At 40.7% G+C, this 22,135-nt stretch overlaps 1 protein-coding gene across 6 annotated transcripts in view; it reads left to right on the plus strand.

Moving 5' to 3' along the window:
• Window positions 1-1,097: 1,097 nt before the first annotated feature.
• LOC110957887 (synaptotagmin-2-like) overlaps window positions 1,098-22,135 on the plus strand; it is a 69,046-nt gene continuing 48,008 nt past the window's right edge. The window contains exons 1-2 of one of the 6 annotated variants that reach the window (XM_051949844.1): window positions 1,098-1,318; window positions 1,550-1,613. The gene's annotated coding sequence lies outside the window, so the exon portion shown is untranslated. The other 5 variants (XM_051949842.1, XM_022204112.2, XM_051949843.1 and 2 more) reach the window with 5 other exon arrangements.

The raw sequence follows: 22,135 nt of genomic DNA on the forward strand, positions 1-22,135 counted from the left end.
TTTGTTAGCCTCCCCTATCTGTTTTACACCAGGACATCAAGCCACAAGTATTGGGTATCTCTTTATTTGTCTATCCATCTACCAGGCATTTCCACTGTTGACTGAGCAAACGGTGTATTTGCATTTCTCTGAGGTCATCATATAACTTCTGGAGTGCTCATTGTAGTCTCTGCAGATGGCCAAGGTACTGTAGGATCCATTATTGATCTGCTCGGGTATTGTGCTCTAATGCAGCTGGTACACAATGGACCAGATGTGAGCGAAAGACAGAGGAGCGGGGAATCCGACACCGCAAAGTCAATCCCACACATCCATTTTCTCTGGCATGGCAAAACCTTTTAACACATCCCGAATCTGAAGTGGAAAGATGAGAATACCACGGGCGGGGTGGGGGGAGCATTCAAGGCATTTTAATAAATTAGGATTAAATAATCCAACTAAAGGGGGCTCCATTTAACAATCTGACAACATGGCACTTCAGGTGTTGGTGATTATCATAAAGCTCAGTAGTTTGCCGCCTGCGACCCTCCTATTCTGTGGGGCACGTTCAATAATTCATGAGGAAAAGGCATTAACCGCTGTGTACACTGCGGTTGGCTGCCCATTTCCCCCACCCCTGATATATATGCAGGCTGGCTGGAAGACTGCACTTCGGCATCACTGCAACCAACCCCCGCTCTCCTCCTCTTCCCCCCCCCTTCTCCCTTCCCATCCCCCCTTCTTGCCTGGCAATTAGACTCCACACTGCAGCAGAGCCACCTAGCCACGCTGCAGTGAGCGCAAAAGGAAATCTCCCTCCAATCTGACCCGCTATCACGCTCAGCACGCCATGGCTGGTGGACTGCGCATCCAAATCTGTTCTCATCCCACCTGACAGCCCCTCTTCTCCCATTGTTCCCCCGTGCAGCCTCTGCTTGTCCCACTGCAGAGTCCACCGATCCGCCTCCGATTGCTCCCCTCCATTCCCACTCTCACTCCCTTTTCTCTCTCATCCCTCCCCTCCATCCTCCCCCTCCTCCTGTCCTCCATTCCCTCTTTTTTTTTCTTTACTCGATGCGTATGAAATTGCAGAGCTCAGCATTATTCTCCACAGGCACTTACGGAGGAAAAAGAGAGAGGAAGAAAAAAACACACACAGAGAGATGAGCTAGGCAGGAGGGTTTCTGGTGCACCACATAACTGGCCCCCTTCCAATTAAAGAAGAGAGCTTATGTTATTGAAGAGCAGCTTAGCCAATCGGGAAGCAGTGCAGGCAAAGACAGCAAAGGGGGAAAAAAAGCAGCAGAGCGAGTGGGCTAGGGAAAGAAAAAAAACTGCAGTGAGTGTGTGTAGTTTTTATCCCTCCCCTGAGCAGATCTTTATCAATTTGGGTACTCCGGTCTTGGGGTGCGTTTGAATGGGTGTCTGTGTGCGTATATGTGGCAGAGTTTACACAGGACAGAGTTAAGGTGTGTCTACAGGGCTGTGTTAGACTCCCGACTTGTTCATTCTGAAACTGGAAATAAGAGAAAGTAAGAGGAGATTGATTATTTTTCTCTCTATCTCAAAGTGTGTCGGAGCCTGTGGAGGAAAGGAACAGCTCGGTGTCCAGGGGAGATCAACCTGCACTAAAGGTAAGCAGCTGCATTCTCTTCCTACTGCTGGCATGCTGGGGTTGTTTTTCCCTCCTAAAGTTATTTTTGTCTTCTTTTTTAGTGAATATTCTGGCTATTTGGCCTCTTTAGGCTGTTCACATGTAATAACAGTTAAACCCATGCACAGATTTTTACTTTATTGATCTTTTTGCATCATAAAGACTCGCTAAAAAGGCAGCTGGAGAGGCAGATGAAGAGAGGGAGGGAGGGGGAAGGTTAGTGCGGGACTCCCTGATGCTCCTAGGCAAGTTTCTGTGCACACGGTTCTCTAGTGCTGCAGTATCCCATTACATCCCTGTGCGGAGCTGCTTCAGCATCCAGCCAGTGCCAGGCTGAGCAAACCAAACCAGCTACCAGCTGCCGAACACAACTGTCACTGTCTTGCTTTGCTCTTTTACTCGGTCCCTGCTGGGGATAAGTGAAGTTTTGTCATTATACTGTAAAATCAGTGCACTCTGATAAGCTCGATGTGGTAAAGAGACAACTGCAGCCCGTTTTAGTTTTGCATACCCTTCATTGTGCATTCTGGGTATCAGTGCGGTCGCTTAGATAACACATTGAATTTGCTCTGATAGTGTTTGAGGCTGATAACTAGTTTTTGTTTGGTTTATTTGGTGTTCTGGGACTTTGTGCTGTCTGAACCTGCAGCAAAAATCGGGTCTGATTAGTTAAATTCGGGTTATTGACTAAAATGTGTCAGAAAAAAAAAAAAGATAAAGATGTTATCTCATTTGTGGACCTTAACTGGAATGTTTAAACATAGAAGCTGTGGTTTTCCATAATTGTAAAATTAGCTCAAGCAACAAAGAAAAGTGAAACTTGACATACAGGGAAACAAGTTATGAATTAGTATGTTTTATTTTTAAAATTATGATTAGCTTTCTTCTGTTTGTTTGTTACATCCCTCTGTCATTTTTTTTTTGCCAAGTCTGACCTTCATCATTTGTGAATGAAGATTTGATGGTGTCCAGCAGTGGGCAGTGTGTTTTCTCAGTAGGAAATGAACAGTGGCCTGCTGCAGAATGGGAGGAAATAATGGAGGGACTTAGTGTTTCTTGTGTGGGCACGCTGAAAAGCAGTGATAAATGGGATGATGAGTGCAGTATGTACCGGTGTTTTCACAGTATTCTGGTAGTAGATAGTAGCACAAGACCTACTTAGACCTCGGTTACTGATTTTAAATTGTGTCATTTATTTGAGATTTAGTTACTTGTGTGGATACAGAGATTTAAAGTTAGCCCATTTCAGCACCATGGATAGAGCACAAAGCAGTTAGTGTTTGTAAGTGCTTCCCTCCTAGCATTTGAAGGAAATCAGGTTTAGTAAGTAGAGTTAGTGGACACTTCCAACTATTGCTAGTTGGTTGATGTCATTAGCCTGCCTGATAATACAAATATCCACATTTTTATAGCACCATTTCCTGTTCTTTTCCTGTCCCACCCTTGCCTTTGCTTTTTCAGTTTAAGACACGACGAAAACACTTTTCATTATTCATGCACCTCTCCTTCTCTAGAACAGAGTCATCTTTAGAGAACTACATTTTTACAGAGACACTGAAAACTCAGCTCCTCAGTGTTTCCTTTTGAACACCTCTGTACTGGCCTTGTCCGCCTGTATTATCACCGTTTGCTCCAGGTGGGAGTGCCAGCAACTGTGGTTTTGTTCTGCCTTCCTTTTCAGTGCAAAGCTCAGAATGACACATCAAACTGAGGGATAAAACTGACTGCAGCAAGATCATTCATTTCTGACATGTGGTTATTACATGAATCTGTTGGAGCGAAAACACAAAATCAAAAGAATATTGTTTTTAAAAGTGGTTTTAGATTTTGTCTGCCAATAGTTACTCATAATTAATTATATTTCCCACAAATCAGTTGCAGAAACCATTTAGGAGGTGCTAAAAGACCTCAGCGCTCTGTTGCATCCATGAAAAGAACATGTAAAACATGTAATGACTGTATCTCATACTGCTCTGACACCTGCTGTGACACAAAGCTTTGTTTCATGTCATGGTTGAGAGCGACCAGGAAAGTGTCTCTGCAGGATGCTGCCGGCATACTGAGAAACTCATTCAGATAGAGATGATCAGAAACATCAGCTCATTAACGAGAAGCGGAAATGAGCCCCCTTACTGTTTCAAGAATTAGCTAGTATCCTTCTTTAAGATAAACACACGGTGCGAGAAATGGAGGAGGTTTAACATGGTCTCATTAGACAGAGGGACTTGTTTAGACAGACAGACCTTTTCTACTGTGATTCACCAAAATCTAATGATTCAGTGTTTTCGCAGCCAGTTGAATCAGGCTTTTCGGCATCATCTGGTCAATTTCAAGTGTTTACTTCAGTAAATACTGGAAAACAGTTTTTTTGTGGGATTATAAAGTTGCATACATGAGAAAGTTAGGTTCTGTAACTCTTTTTCAGAGGTTTTGGAGGAAGGGAGCAGCTGCCAGGCTTCTCATTGCTCTTCCTGTGAGCATGACACCCTCTGTCCCAGGCTGTGTGGCATGGGCGTTGAGTTTGCCACTTTAAATGATGGTGTAAGGCAACATAGCGGAGCAGCAATGGCTGTTACTGTGATATACTGCAGTTAGCAACAATCCCAAGACTTTCTGTGTCAGGATGAGAAGAGATGCTGTAAAAACTCACCAAACTATGCTATTTAGATTGTTCTGGCGAAAATAGAAGGCTGTGCTGATATTTAAGGTGAGCAGACTCTCTTGGGGATGCTGGAATGACACCTTGATAAATACGGTGAGCGGTCAGAAGGACAGTCTGTGTGTACTTGTATCAGTCACGTTGCTGGGCCTTGATTTCTTTTGCACAGGAGACAAAACACAAGTCCCAGTAATGTAAAGGAATATATTTTAGGGGGAGGAGGGTGGTGTTTATGGTTAGGGTAAAGAGCATACAGTAATTATGTTTGGAATAAGTTTCCAGGAACCAAATATAGATCAATGTAATGTCCTTTGTGATGCAAGCACGACTGTGTACTTGTTCTTGTATTATCTTCTCTATAAATAAGATGAGTGGACTCTCCAGCTTAAGGTTATGGGATGTATAAATATATGTATCTGTGTGAAAGTGTTTTTAAGTATGCATGTGAGTGGCAGAGAACAGGGTAGTTTAAATGTAGAGGAGACAACGTGGGACACGTGGATGACAGTGAGTCTTAAGAGTGTGGAAAAAAAATGGGCATTAGGAGGACAAAAGCAAGGAGAGGAAAGTGAAGAGAGGAGGTAAGACAAATGATATAAGCATCGGCCGGAGAGGGGCAGAGCGATAGAGTAGGAGATTGAAAGATTGTCAGAGGCAGAGCAAGAATGGAAGAGAGTGGGTGTGCATAGCAGAGCTACGAGCACTGCAGTACATTGCAGTGCCCAGCCCCCGCTGTGTTCTCTGCTCACCATCCGGTTCCATGCACTGAAAAGACCCCTGCAGCAGCAGAGCAGCACAGCACAGAGGGCTGCCTGCTGACGAACTGCAACCTCACAAAGAGCTTCTGACCCTCCATTGTGCATCCCGGATATCGGATGCATCAGATTTTATTTTTTTTTTTGGGTTGAAGGAGTGATGGAAACGCGGTGCACATGACAAAACAGCCGACCTGCGCCGTGCCAGCGCATTGTCACGCACAGAGAGGGAGTAGTCAATTCACGCTCCCCCTGGATTATGTAAGCGCACAACACATTCACTTCGCCGGATACCAGCTAAATGATCCCACCTTCCCTAACCGTGTTCTCCTCATTAGGAACATCTGCCTTGCTGTTTGCTTTTGTTTCAGAGGTAGCTTCTTTGCAAACACAGACGGACACTTTATTGAACTTATTGAATTGGCAACAATGGGAAGGCAAACAGCATGTGCCTTTAAATATCTGCTGTTTGTATGACTGTGGTTTGACATTTCGTTGATGAAGCCCTGTGTGACATCTCAGAAATAACGATCCGTAAAAGCTGCTGATGTGAAAGAAAAAAAAGAAAACAAACACTCTTTCTTCTGTTTAGAGCTGAGCAGTGTACAGGATGCATGAATGACTCACCCTGTGTAGCCTCACACTTAAGTTCTGTTGGATTCATTAAAGAGCTTTTGGCCACGCAAGTAATATTCTCTCTACATATAACACACAAGCACATAAACACATGCATTGCAGATGTGACATAAATCTTAATCATGTGAGGAGCTCCGGGAAATAAAGGAGACGCTTGCTTCTGCTTCCATAAACAGTTGCCACGTTTCCATCCCACTGCCTGCCTGCCTGGGGGGTGGTTGGCTGAAGCGTGAGAGCTTCCCCCCCTCTGTTGTATGTTCTCTGGTCTCCCTCATTTCTTTGCTGATGTAGCTGATTCAGATTGTGGACTCTCTCTCCATCCTGTGACATGGTCTGATTGTGTTTCTCGCTGTGCTCAGGAGTAGTTGAGTCAATTACACCTTGGCAGACAGGTGTTTGAGGTGTTAAGTGTGTTTGCCGCCACACATCAGCCGGTGTTTGCTTCTGATTTGCACTGAAATCAGCACCAGGCTTTTGGAAATGATATGGCAATAAAAAAAATGTTTGCTGCTTGTGAGTCACACTGCAACTAAAGATAGTAATACAGCTCAAAGTCATTGTAAATGCATTCATTCACATCAAATATATCTGAGAATCATGTTTGCTATATTGCTAGATTATTCCAGTTTTGTGTATCGCTGGGTGCATGAGATTGAAAACAGTGGTTTAGAAACTGATTTACTATTTTATCAGCCTGGGTTTTATAGGAGTTGCTTCCTCTAAAAATACAAGTGAACATTTAACCTTGCAGAATCTGAAACGAGGAGAAGAGGATTGCCATGTATTTAGTCTTTGCAACAGCACGCTATTCACACAGTAATGCTTGAAATAAAACATTGTGCTTGACTATGGATAGTTGAGAATGTAGTCATGAAGGAATTAAAGAGAGAAACACTTGTCTGTGGTTTGTGTGAGTGGCAAAGACAGAGAGAGAGCCGGAGAAAGCAGTGGAGTATTGTAGTGTGGGTGAGCTGCAGTAGGGATTCGGAGTGCTGCATTGAGCTGCATAATTAATGTTAAGAGGGTGGAGCTAAAGGCGGAGATAACTTGCTGTGAAGGACCAGCCGCTGCAACACTGCTAGAACAGAGATAGCTCTTTTTGCAAATGTGGAATCACTCCTCAGGAGGCAGACACAGATCAGCATGGAAGTGATATTCTGATGCAAAACCAAGGAGGCACGCTCAGTCGTCCGGTCCAGCTCTGTGTCCCCATCCCATCTGCTCCCTCGGCCCTCAAAGCCAATCATTCTGCACTGAGCTGCATATCGCAGCCAAATGTCTCAATGCTGGCTGCACTGCTTTGTTAATCATCCAATTTGTAGCAAAACACCTTCCTATATGACACATCTGGTATAGCTCTCATCTGGTCTGTCTGAATTGGACCATGATGAAGGAGGAGGAGTTGCTTTAATCTGCGGGATGGAGTTATATTTAGTCATCTTCTTTACAGGGTCTGGGTTGTTGTATTTTCTATGGTGATTTTTGTGCTGATTGTTCATGAAAAGACATGCATTCTTACAAGAAACCTGCAAGTTTTAGGCTCTTTGTATTCAGACACAATCTCTTTTATTCACTCCTCGGTTTTATTTTTAACCACAGTTTCCCTGCTTTAGAGACATCTCCCTGCCCTGCCATTTATTCTTTTCACACACACAAGCAATCTAAATCTACATTTTTGCACATGCACACACTTGTGTTTTACAAAGATGCAGTCAGGGGTGCTACTGATCTCTGCTGGATGTGAATGTTCACAGAGGCATGCACCAAATGCATTCAGGCGTTTGTATGGATGACATACATTTTCGTCATTTTAGTCTTCGGTGCTGTCAGAGCTCAGGAACCTCTTTAGCTTCTCTGTCTCCAGGGTGATATTGCTTGGTCTCTGACCACATCTATATCACACTGCTCTGCTTGCACCCCTGTCACCAAACCTCATCATCACTGTAGCTGTTCTGCTGCAACTATTCTGCTGCACCATTCCCAGCTTTCAGGTCTTTGCTGCTTTACACCGTCTTATCAGGCTTGTGAAGTCTTCTCAGTGCTCCCCATATGTTGTATTTGATTTTCTATTTTGATTTTTCTTACTCAAAACAGTCACACTGTTTTTTTTAACTGCGTCTTCCAAAGATACCGGGGAGATCTGCTCCTGCAAAGAGAGTTGAGGGATTGCATGGAAACATTAGAAATACACCCCACTGCTGTGCTGACTCCAAGGCAGTTTCATTCCAGTCTCTACAGAGCCACAAAATTAAACAAAAAATTACAACCTCAACAATATCAGATACAAGTAGAAGCTGCTAGATTAGAACTTTGATGGTAGATAGATATATAGATACAATATGAGTCATGTAACTGCAATTTCAAACAGGGATTTAATCTGTCTGCCTAGTGACCACTGGCTGGACTTTAGAAACATACCTTCAGGGGTTTTGTGTGTGTGTAAAGGCTTTGTGTGTATTTTCCTCTTTATTTCTATTATTCCTCTTCATGGTCTACTCCAAAAGGTTTCTGGCAGCACCATCTGAAGTTTTTTGCTTCTCTGAAAAACAACACAAAGCCTCATTAAATGCATTTTTTTGGCCCCAGAAATCTTAGAAATGGAGAGACATTTTCTGTTTTCTTTGTCTGTCCGTTCCCATGGGGTTTTGCAGTGGGAGAGCTGAGTTGCCATTTCTCAGTGTTGCCAAGTGAGAATCTGCCCATCTGACATGCAGAATGCTTAGAGCGGTGCAAACATCAACAGAAAACCTTTCATATTTCTTTTTCCTTATTTAAAACAAACCCAAGCTTCGAAATTGTTCTGATTGTGTCGTACTGTGGAATGTCTTGAAATGAATCCAAACTGCAGGCTGCTGCTGGTTGTTTTACAGTTTTGTTGTTCCTGTAACCTGGGAGCTTCTGTGATCTGGGACTTTTTTTGTGTGTTTACAAATTAGGTATATTTATGGTTTTCATTAGAGGAACACTGTGCAATGTAATCAGCCAGAGAGAGAAATGTGGAGAATGGAGGGAGGGCAGGACGGAGAATACTTTAGCTGTGTGAGTAGGTGCTCAGGATGAAGGCTGTTGCTTTTCTCTTTGAGATTTTTGAGGCCAGTGTGCAGGCGAAGGACGCAGCATACAGAATCAAAAATCCCTGCGAGTTCTAACAGAAGTGCTCCCACATTCCCTGTGGTAGGACTGAGAGATAACAAAGAATATTGTCATCAAAGTAACAGGAAGAGCATGTTTTACTCATCAAATTAGAAAGTACATTGTGCTGAGAGGCATGGATACCATACATGCAATATGCATTTTTCTTTTGTAGAGCGACTTGAGTGTTTGTAGCTTTGGCATAGAATAAAATGATGATCTCTTTACATGACATTACAAGGAATAAAATATAGCTTTTGGTTGAAGAATTCAGTTCCTTTAGTTTTAAAGGCATTACAGGAGATTTAATTTCCTACGACTTTGAACGTAGCATGCGCATGCGCATGCGCACATACAACCTCTCCCTCACCCCCCTCTAACATCCCCCCTCTTAACATTTATGAAGAAATGCCCCCCTCCAGAAACTTGCGTAGGACTAGTGAAGTTGCCTTCAGCCGCAGTATAATACAATAATACATTTTACCTGTCCAGAAGGAATTTAGCAACCAAGGCATCTGTCTTTAGGTCCATTTGTTGCTTGAGCTGACGCCATCGCCCAAATGACTCACCAATAATCACTTTTGTTTTTGCATTCTTGCGATCCAGTTGTCTTTTATTTTCTCTGACCTCAAAAAAAGCCTTTCTTTTACGGCTGGGTCCCCCTGGATCTTCATCTGCCATCATGTAAAAAAAGATGAGCAAAACAAGTCGCCAGCTAACTACGAAGCTATACCAAAGCAACACATACACAAAATACGTAAGTCCAAGGCGTACGTAATCTACGTAACTAGGCCTGAGCCGGAACATTTTTGATTGACAGGAAAGGGAGCAAACCAAACGCCTCGGTCCGAGCGCATTGATTGGCTGATGTTTTTCAGGTCCTGCCATGTCCACAGTTATTTTTTTTAATTTTTAATTTTTTTAGAAACCATACATACAAGTCCACTAAAGGTCAGTATATTCATTTTATGTGAATCAGACAAATTAAACAAAAAAAAAAACATCCTCCATAATGCCTTTAAAGACCCCCTCTGGTAAAAATCTATTTTTTTCCCCTTGTTAATATGTCCACATGGTGTTGTTTTTTAAATGCACATGCACACTTCATGAGTGAAATCAGTCGTCAGTGGCATGACTGAGCATTTCTCCGTTGAAGCTACAGTGTGCTGATGATAGTCTCAAAAACACAAATTCAGACAACCGGGATTTCATACGTAAAAAACTTGAGCAACCAATCCTGCTGGTTCATTCGGTGTTTTCTTGCTGCGTTGTTATTCTTTTCTTTATTTGGTTTCTGGTTTGAATGTACATTGCTGTGTTACGCCATTGTCGCAACTGGCCCTTGTGTGTTGTAGTTTTACGTTGTTTGAGCAGAGTTTAGGTGAGCTGGTGTGCTTGTGCTGCAGCGAGTAGCACACGGCTGGGTGGAGAAAGATCGAACATCCATAGATCTACAAGAAAGCAATAGTGTAGAGCTACATCTAAGACATTTTATGGCATGAAGGGGTTATTTTCATGGAGAAAACTTTTGAATATATAATTAGCTTAATACAGGAGGATGGGTTTTTAGAGTGACTTTAAGTGAAGTATGGAAAACATGAGCAAAGGCAGAAAACACCCTGAAAATAGATAAAATAAACAGAATTCCTCCTGCAGCTCTTACCTCCATCATTTATTTAGTAAATCCTGCCCAGTAGATGAACATACGCGTCAAACATAAATAGATATTCAAGTTAAAAGGCAAATATTTGAGGCTTCGACCAGGATTCTACTTTCCTGATTGAAAATTCTCCATCTAACCCATTGCAAAACCGCATCCTATACTCACTGTGGACTTTGTTGCAATTCCTACAGCCTCACCTGCTGAGTGAAAAGCTGGTTAAAATCTCCTGTTATGGGCTGGATTTTGTAAAACCTAAAAGCTAAAGGCAGATGAAGAAGTCTACTTTCCTCTCAGACTACCTGAATGACAACATGCTGAAAGGTTAGTGAGAAATGTTTGCCCAGCGATGCCAAAAAATACTCCCTAAACCAGCTTTAACAAATCACCTCTGCTGGGATTAGATTCTTTACAAAGGTTCACTCTCCGGTGTGGTACCACCGCTTATTGTGCGCGTGACTTAAATGAACACCTCAAGTTGTGTGAGTGGCAGGTCACTTATGGTGCTTTGTGAAGCTGTTGGTGCTCCACTCAGTGTCGAGCCATCCTCTTCACTCATTTGCCACTCAGGTCATTGTGCCGCTGCCATTCCCAGAATAAAAGACAATTGGTGTTCATTTGTATTCGGCAAACATGTTTTCAGTCAGACCACATTTCAGAGAGGTGTCAGAAACAAACAGAAACAATTGTATTCTAATCTAACGTTCGGATGTTTTTTTGTTCTTTTTTTTAAATCTGAAGTAGAAAGTCTGAACACTTTCCGGCTGTGTTTTTCAACCAAGTTGGGTAAATGTTGCAGATTCTCCCAAAGAGATTATTGACTTCACAGCAAATTGGTTAGTATCTCCAAGAGCATGATGGCAGGTTGCAGAATCTTTTTCTTCCCTTGATAAGGCTGGTAATAGTTAGGCCTTGCAAGATGGACATTCATTGTACTGTATTGATCAAAATAATTGCCCTCATCCTTTTGTGCAGCTCGATAAGCCCTCTCAAAGCATTGTTAGTTGGAAAGCTATTTATATATATATATATATATATATATATATATATATATATATATATATATATATTTTGCTTTCCTCATTCTCATCTACAAACACAAAGATCCATATTGCACATCATGTTACCAACTGTGAGCCTTTTTTCTTTTTTTTTCTTTTTTTTTAGCTGAGCAAGAATATTTTCGTGAATTGTAGCTGCGTTAATGGCCAAGAGCTTGCATGAGTGTGGTTTTATAATATCTGACAGCTCAGGAGGAAAAATGGGTAAACAAAAGGAGGGGAAATATGAAGATGCGTCCGTAGTGGCCTTGTATCCTGCTGTATGCTGGAGGGTGCCATGTGCTAGCATCAGTGAATCACGACTGTTGCAGAGTCTAATTTTTCTCTGCATTTGGTTTTAATGAGTCAACAGCAAAAATGATTTGCATCTTTTCTCGTGCTTTCCCGTCATAATAAGTGATGCCGTTCGACCAGGAATCTGCCAAACAGGAAACAAAACATCCGATGTCACTCAAGAATCCTTCATCCATCTTATTCTCTGAGGCCAGCGCAGAGTTCACCTTTATACTGTGCTGCCGTTTTTCTCATTCGAGGCCTGTCCCTCTCTCAGATTCTCCCTTTGTGTCTGTCAGTTACAAGCAGTGGTCTGTCATACTCAACTCTTTAGCCCCACTATGGACACAAGCACAGGACTAGACAGCTCTTGCCAACGGTCTCAACATGCCATTATTCATGACAAGGGAAACCCTGATCTGAACACAAAAGAAAGCTTTTCTTGTTTTCTATTCAGATTAGGCTGCTTTTTATAGCTCACCTTTTCCTTTTTTGGAAGAAAAAGCTAAGAAGCAGTGCGATCCAGAAAATACATGCCACATAATTTCCCTTACCAGACAACTGCAGTAAATTCCACCAGTCTTCTACGACTGTTTGGCAAAGTGAAAGCTAATGTGTCGTTCTCAGTCCCTGAGAGTTTTTAAATTGATAGTCAGGGAGCTTTTTAGCCAGTATTTTTTTCATATGGAGCTCTGGAAGTGATGTGCATCCCCGTGTATTGTCTGCCGTTATGTAAACCTGGCTGCCATAGTGAGTCTTTCAATGCAGTGCAGGGTACTGTTTATCTAGGACATGGCTGGTTTGCGCCCCCTCATCGGAATGTGTCTAAGGGACTGTGAAAGCAAGCCTGATATTTTGGGGCATTTTTTCCTCTCTCTCTCACATTTCCTCATGTGCATGTCCTTGACACAGTGGGTGATTATTTAGTTAGCTGTTCTGCCTTAAGAAACGCACAGGTGGTCAAAACCCTCAGGTGCAGGTACAGCTTGGACATGTGCTCCGACAAGATTGTGGTTAGTTGGGGTGTCTGCGTAGAGAGAGAGGTGGAATAAGGTGGGAAAGTGAAAGAAAAGCATGTTTTTTTTAATCTGAAAAGAATCATGATCATGCTCTTGTTGACTGAAGTGAAAATGCACTTTGATAGCTGTTATCAGTGGTGAAAGCAGTATTCTGATTAGACATGTCCTGAGTGGATCCTGGAGATCCATATCATGACTTAATTTAATGGGTCCGTATCATCCTAAAGCATCAAATGCAGATCTTTTCTTCACGGTATTCTTCTATGTTTCTCGCCTCAGTTGCCTGGTGCTGCTTTATTCTCTGACAGGCTACCTTCTGACACCCGTCACATTTATCACACTCGAAGGCTTCTTGAAAAGTTCGCCACAAAAACCTCCCCACTTCTTATTGACATCCTTCTTAGACCCAGCTCCATTTTCTCCACTGATTTGTCATGCCCTTTGATCACTGTCTGGGCATTAGCATGAATTAGTTCTTGCCCTTGAGATGAGTTTGTGATGCAACAGAGAGCTCTTATCGCTCCACATTGTTTTCAGATGTGACAAAAGACCAGCACACTGTTTTTGACATTTTTGCAGAAATGCAAATATTGGTAATTCATTTTGTTTGTTTAAAAACCTAATTCTTCATATACAAGAGTTTCTTACAATAGCATCCCGACACAACCCTCTAATAAATGAGCAAGAATAATTCATAATTAAAGTTAGCACGCTATTTGGCTTCATCAGTATTTCATCAGTTTGAGTTTCATTTGAGTCTGCACTGCAAGAAGCTCTCAGTTTATCTCTGTACGTTCAAAGCTTTGAACAACCAAATTAAATATTTCTGCTGCTTTGGAGTTTGCTGTCATGAGCATTATGACAGGGAACACCAACATTTCTACTGGCAAGCACTAATTGGCTTGAATCAATTAAAATAAAAACTGGAAGCATGCCATGAACTCCCACAATGGATGGAACTGCAAGTCTTTTACATTAAAGTTATAAGATGAGACTCTTTCCAGACTCAACTGTCATTTATGAAAATGAAATCAAACAGTTTGGAAAAAGCAAACCCTAGAAATCTGTTTGTTGTTAGCAAAAAGTGGACGACTCCTCAGCTTGGCTCTATCTCAGCTGGCGAGCTTGTTGTCTGACCCCATGTTGGCCGGGTTTCCCCGAAGTCTCGGCTCTATGAGAAATGAATGAACTTCGGGTGACGAGCTGATTGCTGCTTTCAGTCTAAAAGCAAAGTCAAGCTGTGAATTACGGAGTAATTCATACATACATTGAAACTGACATGTTTCTCCTTATCTAGTTCCCAGCACGCGGCTGGAAAGTGTAAGAATCTCGTTACAAACGCTCTTTTCGTTTTTGCAGCTTCACCATTTTCAGAATACAAAATAAAGAAATGAATCCAAATTGGAAAGTTAAGCTGCAATAGAAGTTAAACTGTGCATTGTGTCTTGGTGCACATTTTTAACAGCTTGTGCTCCCAGCTAAGCTGCCAGTCCTTGTGGGATTTTTAAGACATAATGTTGAAGCATTTAGTGGATGCAAAACTGAGCCCCTGATTTGTGAAGCATTTGCAGTGTGTAGCTTTTTCAAAATTTCTACACAGTGACGATTTCAGGATGCAGTTCAGTTCGACATATGTCTGTGCAGCACTGTCTCTAAAAAAATCACATTCCTGCATAGCTAAATTGCATTCTTGTTTTGACAGAAGCTTAATTTTGCTTTGAAACAAACAAATTTTCTCACTTGTGATGGAGTAAGAAAGGCTTCCACTTGGAAAGAGCCACGGAGGAGGTAGGATGTATAGGAAGCCCTGTTAACATTTGATAGATAGACTGGATATGCATTGCAGATATCCGTAATTCAATTGTTCTTAGTCAGAAAGACCATTCAAGATATTCATAATTGCATTTCTCTCAGGACAAATGATGTCTTGTGTATCGGGTTTCTCAACATATCTACAGTTTCTTCACATTCCAATGCTGAATTATGACTGCCAGCTTCTGATATGTACAATTTTATTCTGACTTGTTATAATATGAATTTAAGACTCTTCTAACTACTCTCAATTCAATACATATATGAGAATGATGCAGCAGATTTCTCAAACTAAAATTCAGACTAGTAAAAATGCAATTACATATATTTTGAACTTGAGTTTTGACTAGACGAAATTGGATTGTTGATATCTGTAGTCACATCAGACGCTATGATAAATTGAAGGTGGAGGTGACTTGCCTTTCAAACAAACTGCAACCTTAACTGCATATGACAAGCCATTTTACCACAATGTCAGAGCAGCCTGAGGCCAAAGTTCTCGTGAATTCAGACCCACAATGAATTGCAAATGAACAAAGCGTTCTCCACAAGCTCCTTGCTCTTCTGAGTGCACAACATTTTCTTATGACCTTGTTCACCACTACAGCTGCCAGTACTTCTACTTGCTCTGTTGAAATGCTTTGCTGGACCAATATGCAATGGGAAGCAGCGTCTTTGCACAACAACTCGTATTAGTCACAATGAGGCTGAGATTTCTGCAGCTGTTATTTAGACCTGTCAAAACTGAACTGCAGACACACTGCCATTCAAAGGTTTGTTGTCACCCAGACAATTTCATGTTTTCCATGAAAACTCACACTTTTAGTCATTTGCTAACATAATTATGCAAGTTTTTTTAAAAATCATCAGTTAGCCTTTCAACACGATTAGCTAACACAATGTAGCATTAGAACACAGGAGTGATGGTTGCTGGAAATGTTCCTCTGTACTCCCGTGTAGAGATTCCATTTAAAAAATCAGCCATTTCCACCTTCAGTAGCTATTTGCCACATTAACAATGTCTAGACTGGATTTCTGATTAATTTACTACACTCAACAAAAATATAAACGCAACACTTTTGTTTTTGCTCCCATTTTTTATGAGATGAACTCAAAGATCTAAAACTTTTTCCACATCCACAATATCACCATTTCTCTCAAATATTGTTCAAAAATCTGTCTAAATCTGTGATAGTGAGCACTTCTCCTTTGCTGAGATAATCCATCCCACCTCACAGGTGTGCCATATCAAGATGCTGATTAGACACCATGATTAGTGCACAGGTGTGACTTATACTGCCCACAATAAATGATATGGCACACCTGTGCACTAATCATGGTGTCTAATCAGCATCTTGATATGGCACACCTGTGAGGTGGGATGGATTATCTCAGCAAAGGAGAAGTGCTCACTATCACAGATTTAGACAGATTTGTGAACAATATTTGAGAGAAATGGTGATATTGTGGATGTGGAAAAAGTTTTAGATCTTTGAGTTCATCTCATAAAAAATGGGAACAAAAACAAAAGTGTTGTGTTTATATTTTTGTTGAGTGCATTATCTTTATTGAAAATAACTGCTTTTCTTTCAAAAATAAGGGCATTTCGAAGTGACCCCAAACTTTTGAATGGTAGTGTATGTCTAGATGACATTTTGACTGGTCTGAATGATGTTATAGGTATCTTGAATTAAAATCCTGTCTAGTCACCCTGTAATCGCAACTGTAGCCGAGTTAAAAAAAAAATCATTTTATTAATTACTATTTTCAACTTATGTTTGTTGTTGTTATGTTGAATATTTTTAAATTTTGTCTCAATTAGTTATTTTTATTTGAAATTATTTTTATTGATTTTGGAAATTGTCTTTCTGCACTCTGCTACATTTGTGCCTACCGGGCTTCTGTATCACTTGCTGCTGTGATGTCATGTTGTTTTCTTTATATATTTAGCATTTTATGTTGTAGTCTTTGGTGCATATTGTTTATTACGGTATATTATTTTGTTGTCGAGCTATATTGTGTTGTTTTAATTATCAGAGGTTTTGCGGATGTTTTTGGTTCCGCTCTTTTTTGCACGAGTTGTCAGTGAAGGCGCGCCCTGTGTATACTCACGCAGTGCACCTCGGGTGAACGTTGATCTAGTTTATATGTTTAGGAGCAGAGCGCAGAAAGAAAATTCAGCAGAAGATAGTTTACATGGGTTCATTTCTTCTGCAGAGAATAACGGCTGAAGAAAATGTAATTGGGCTATCTTCTTTGACGTCCTGACCGCACATCTACACGTCTGTTACACAACTAATCACGATAAGGTTCTTGATATCTGTAATTTTAATTCAGAGTAGTCAAACTCAGCTCTTAAATATTAAAAAAACCTCGTCATAGGAAGAGGAATAAGAGAAATAAATGGGTAGCTGGACTTCCACACAGGAGAACGAGGTTCCAGTGTGGAAATGTTATTCTCAGGCTTACATTTTATTTTTGCCTTTGTTTTCGTAGCAGCTTAAGCTTCTCCATTTTTTGAGTTACCAGGGTGATGATTCCCTCCCCATCCAGTATGTGATTGCTTGCCTGAATAGAAGCAACCATTGAACAACTGAATAAATAGCAAAGATATGTTGATTTGAAACATATTTAGGATACAAACAAACTGGCAGAAAATACATTTTGCTCAAAATGTTATACACTAAGGTGTATCGGAGCATTTTGGAGGTAGTTGATTGGGTTCTTGTTGTTCTGTTTTTAGCTGTAGGTCATTTTTTCCTCTATTTCGTTGGTTTTGCTCCTCCAAGAAGATGAAATCCCTCTTGGCTGAGCTTTTAAAAATGATAGCTGCTGCTACTTTGAGACGCAAGGCATTAGCACCCACAGATTATATGGGCATAAAAGATGACAGGTTTACTGGCTGGAAATATTTCCCCCCAACTCTGGAGCCAAAATCATTCACAGATATCAGTATTTAATGACAATTTTGGATGACATTAAACTCTGCCAGCGGCGCTTTTTGTGATGACGCAATGTGTTAAATGCGGTGGAGCTAATAATTGACTGGGGCTGTTCCGAGGTACGATGCTGTTCTGAGGGGCTCCTGGTTGTTAAAGTGTTGATACCAAATGAGACAGAAAGTCTTCTCTTGGTTTCAGCAACTGAAGAGTAAAATATTTTTTATTAATTTGACTAAAGAGGAGCGATGTAGCTGAATCGGGGTATAACATTTGGACAATGGAGCATTGACGCATCACTCAAACTTTTGAAACCTAATTTTGTTGACGTTCATCTTAGGACATTGTTGCTTGCAGTGACCCTCCTCTCAAAAATGGGTTTTAGTTGATGTTTCTGACCTTTATTATTCCTCTGAAAGTGACAGGTTTAAGGCAAATACCTGGTTTGTCCAGTTATTTCTTATTTCCAGTTATAGATTGTGGATTTTTTATGAGAGAGGTAGCATAGATACCGTTTTAAGAATTTCTGACCAGGTAATTGAACCTTTTAATAGAGAAACCACCTCAGACACAAACTACTAATAAAACCAATGTATTACTATATAAAAAAATGCCTGTAGGGGATTTTTAAGGTGACATTTCAAAGCAGGGAGACTGTAGAAAAGGAATGGGGTGAAATGTGGCTGAAATGTCTAATACAGACACTCCAGGAAATGTAAACACAGAAAATAATTAGATTGGTCATCCCATGACCGGGTGAATGACAAAACACAGTATTGAGTTTGACATGCAGAATGACTCGTAATCAACAACATAATGAGAGACTTGGTTCTCGTTTGTTTCAGTTTGGGACGTTTTGCTCAATTGTGTGGTGCCTATTGTATGTTTCCCATAACATATTTTCCATCGCTTTAAACCAGCGAGTTCTTGGAAAGGCTGAGCTACTGTGGGACCGAGTCATTGCCCTTTGACAGATAGCAAATGAAACTGATGCTATTTTTACAACACGAAGACAGTCACTTAATCCAAACTGTCACAAAAAGAGGAACCCAGAGAGACCAAGTTCATTTGGAAATGCTCACTTTGTAGTTAATGTGAACCCTGAATTATATTTACATGTACTGGTTTAAAATGGCTGCCCAAAGATGCATTAGCTGATGTTTCTGTACAACAAGTAAGTGGAATATTGGGATGAATTCTGTTGTTTATTTGCCCAGAAACAGTCAGTGCACAGTAATCTGCAAACTGAAGCCACAGCTTTGTCAGCGATTAGTCAGATGTCAGACGAGCCAGCTCTTAGCCCTAAGAACGAAGGCGTTGCATTATTGAAGTCTGAATACGGGACATTTTGTCTCTGGAGGAGGTTAAGCGTTGAAACACCAGCGAGGGTGAAGGACCCAAAGACGGGAGGGAGACTCATCCTTGCGTTCCATCATGTGGATGCTCAATATTTACTGAGAGAGATGATTTTTTACACATTTTTAATGTAACATCCACAGAAATGTTGCCTCTCCTGTCCTGCACAGTAGCCCAGTTGAAGGTGAAATTGCTCCTTGCACTTATGAATGTAAAAAATTGAACATAGGTAGAGTAAAGCATTTTTTCTTCACACATTATTTTACATGCACTTTGTAATCTATCATTGACAGTGGAAATCAACCTGGACTTAAGGATCAATGTTGTACTACACTCCTGTGCACACGGCAACCGTTGCCTTTGACAAGCGGCAGATGGTGTGCTATACAGTGATTTACTGCTGCATAGCCGGGGGTGCAGTACTTTTTTGTGAGCCTTTCTACTCCTGAATAATTGATAGCACACTGTCAGTTGGCTGTGTAGAATTTCACATATTGCCAATTGAGTGGAAAGATTTGGTGTGTGTTATGGGTTTCTTCAAGGCTTTCTGGTTTTTAATTGTTGGGGCATTAACTTGCATCTGTTGGGATGCAGCAAAAGACCGAAATTATGGTTACTTTTATAATGAAATCGGAATAAATTTAATTTGATTCCACTGCCACCTGTAAATGCCACATTGTTTAGCAGTAATAAAAAGGCTGGACAAAGACGAGATTTATCTTGTCTCAAGGGAACTGGGCGACATAAGTGGATTTGATGTATTTCACTGAATCACATCATCATTAACTTGGTCACTTAGTTTCTTAATGTCAGCGGAATTGTTTTCTTTAGTCCCCACTGCGTCACCGGGTGCTGCAGTTGTTGTTTGTAGTTCCAGTAGTGACATTTAATAACCCTCCTTTCCAAACTGTTTTGCTTCCCTTGTTAGCATTGCAACATCCTGCTGAGATAATTTGATGGGCTCATAAAACAGACCCATGTTAGGGAATGGGGCCCTTTTGGAGAGCCTGGGAAGCGTTTTGGCCAAAAAGTGAAGCAAGTTGTGGTAACATTTACCTGCCAAGACTAAAGACTGCCAGGCATGGGTGGTGATTCCACAGCAGCACACTGTTGGAAACAAACAAGTTCATCTATTTAGGTTCCTTTTTTGCCATGGTTATAAAAGAATACCACGACTGGCTGCAGTTTGAGTAGATTTTTTAGCTATGCTAGCAGTGACTTTCTGTCAATTGATCTGTCTGTCAGTCTGGTTCATCAACATCTAAGCAACTATCGGATGGATTACAGTGAGATTTCTGTACGGAATTTTCAACAGCTGAAAGACCAGTGACTTTGATAACCCCCTGACCTTTCCTCTAGAGCCACCAGCAGGTTGACATTTTAGACTTTTTTTGTGAAATATCTTAACAATTGGATGAAAATTTGAGAATGAATTGTAATAACTTCATTGGTCCCTTAACGTTTCATCTGGTGCCATCTCAACATCATCGGTTTAATTGGTCCAATATGTTGGTTTTATGAGCAAAGAGTCACAAATCTAATGACATTCCCTCCTGTCTCAATATTACTTTGTCTTTAATTAGCCGATGTTAGCATGCTCTCATGCTAAATTAAGGTAATTAACATTATACCTGCTTGTCAGCCAGTCTTGTTACATTGTTGCCATGGGAACAAAATGTTCTTCTTCCAGGAGTGCCAGTTTAGGTCGGCATATTTTTACTATTATATTGTTTTCTTGGCCCACTTCTATGAAACTTTCACTCAGTGGTTCACATGTAGATGTACGTTAGAAGTGTTTGAGGTCAACTCTCTATAGATAGATTTGTGTTATTTATCCATTTGACGTTTGCAATAACCATCATTTAATTGTCTCATTTCTTATTTGTTATTGAAATTCAACTTCAGTTTTATCTGTTCACCATCCATTTCATTCTCTCTCGTAACAGTGAACTGCTTCAAACTGATAAGTGCACAATTATCGCACTGTTTCTAACAGGCATCGATTGCTCGTGTCTTCTCTTTCCCTCCTTTCATTGATTGGTGATGCCGCTCTCAGATTACGAGGCTATGTGAGGTCAGGTGATAAATACTCTACTGTCTGGCTGCAGGAACAACTGTAATGCGCATCCTCTTATTTTAGATTGTGTCCGTGTTTCTGACGGGCAAAGATTCTGTTGAGGTTACTTGTCTTGTGTTACACTTGTGCAGAAATATGGACGCATTTATTCAAGTAAAAGTAGTTCACAAAGCTACTTTGCTGTTGATGACTGCAGATATTTGTGAATAATTAAAATGAGTCTCATCTATCAGCTGACAACACTTAGTTACTTTTGATTTGATTATTAAACACTCTCAACACATGCAGCTTGCACATTTAAATGGAAAATATTACAGAGTTATTTTGCAGTATACAGTTGCTGACAATTGAAACGTAATCCAATAAAGTACTGATGCTAATGACATGAATGCTGTGATGTAGTTAGGACTTGCTGGTTGTTTGGAGGGGATTTCTCCACAGAAAGAAATGCAAGAGACCCTTGAAATGAAGCATTGAGTGTTCTCTTTCTAATTAGAGATGGATGTTTTTAAAGCACATGTCTACCGTTCTCTCCTCTTCCCTGTGCAACTGTGTTTCAAAGGTCAGTGCCTAATTTAGTTTTTAATGAGCACTTAATTGTAAAAGACTCTCCGTCTACTTTACAGATGATCTCAGTTAAATATTGCAGTGTTCTTAGGTCAAATCTTTCTATCACTCAGCTGGAGACAGTGAGTTTTTGAGTACATGAGAAATGTGGTGAAAGGTAATGCGACTGTTTTTTTTTTTTTTTAAGTAAGTAAGGCTACTCGCTTATTCACAAATGGAGAAATCGTCTGAGCAGTGCAAAACGGGACTGAACCATTAAAACTGCAGCAATTTTTCACCCACGAAGGACCTGTATATTGGAGATGTATACATTAAAGACTTTAAATGAGAGATCATCAGAGTGGGAAGCTACAGCTTTGCAGTAAGCCTACTAAAGCCTGGGTGTTTGTGTTTGAAGTCAGCATGTGGTTGCTCATGCACATTTTAATAAAGAGTTCTTTGCCATTTCAGTCAGAGATTATTATTTAACCTTTTTATAGTTTATTCGGCTTTTTAGATTGTTCGAGTGTTCTATCTGTCTCTCACTACCACATAAATATAATATTGTTACAAAAAT

The sequence above is a fragment of the Acanthochromis polyacanthus genome, chromosome 6, assembly GCF_021347895.1.
Source record: "Acanthochromis polyacanthus isolate Apoly-LR-REF ecotype Palm Island chromosome 6, KAUST_Apoly_ChrSc, whole genome shotgun sequence".
NCBI classification, from domain to species: domain Eukaryota; kingdom Metazoa; phylum Chordata; class Actinopteri; family Pomacentridae; genus Acanthochromis; species Acanthochromis polyacanthus.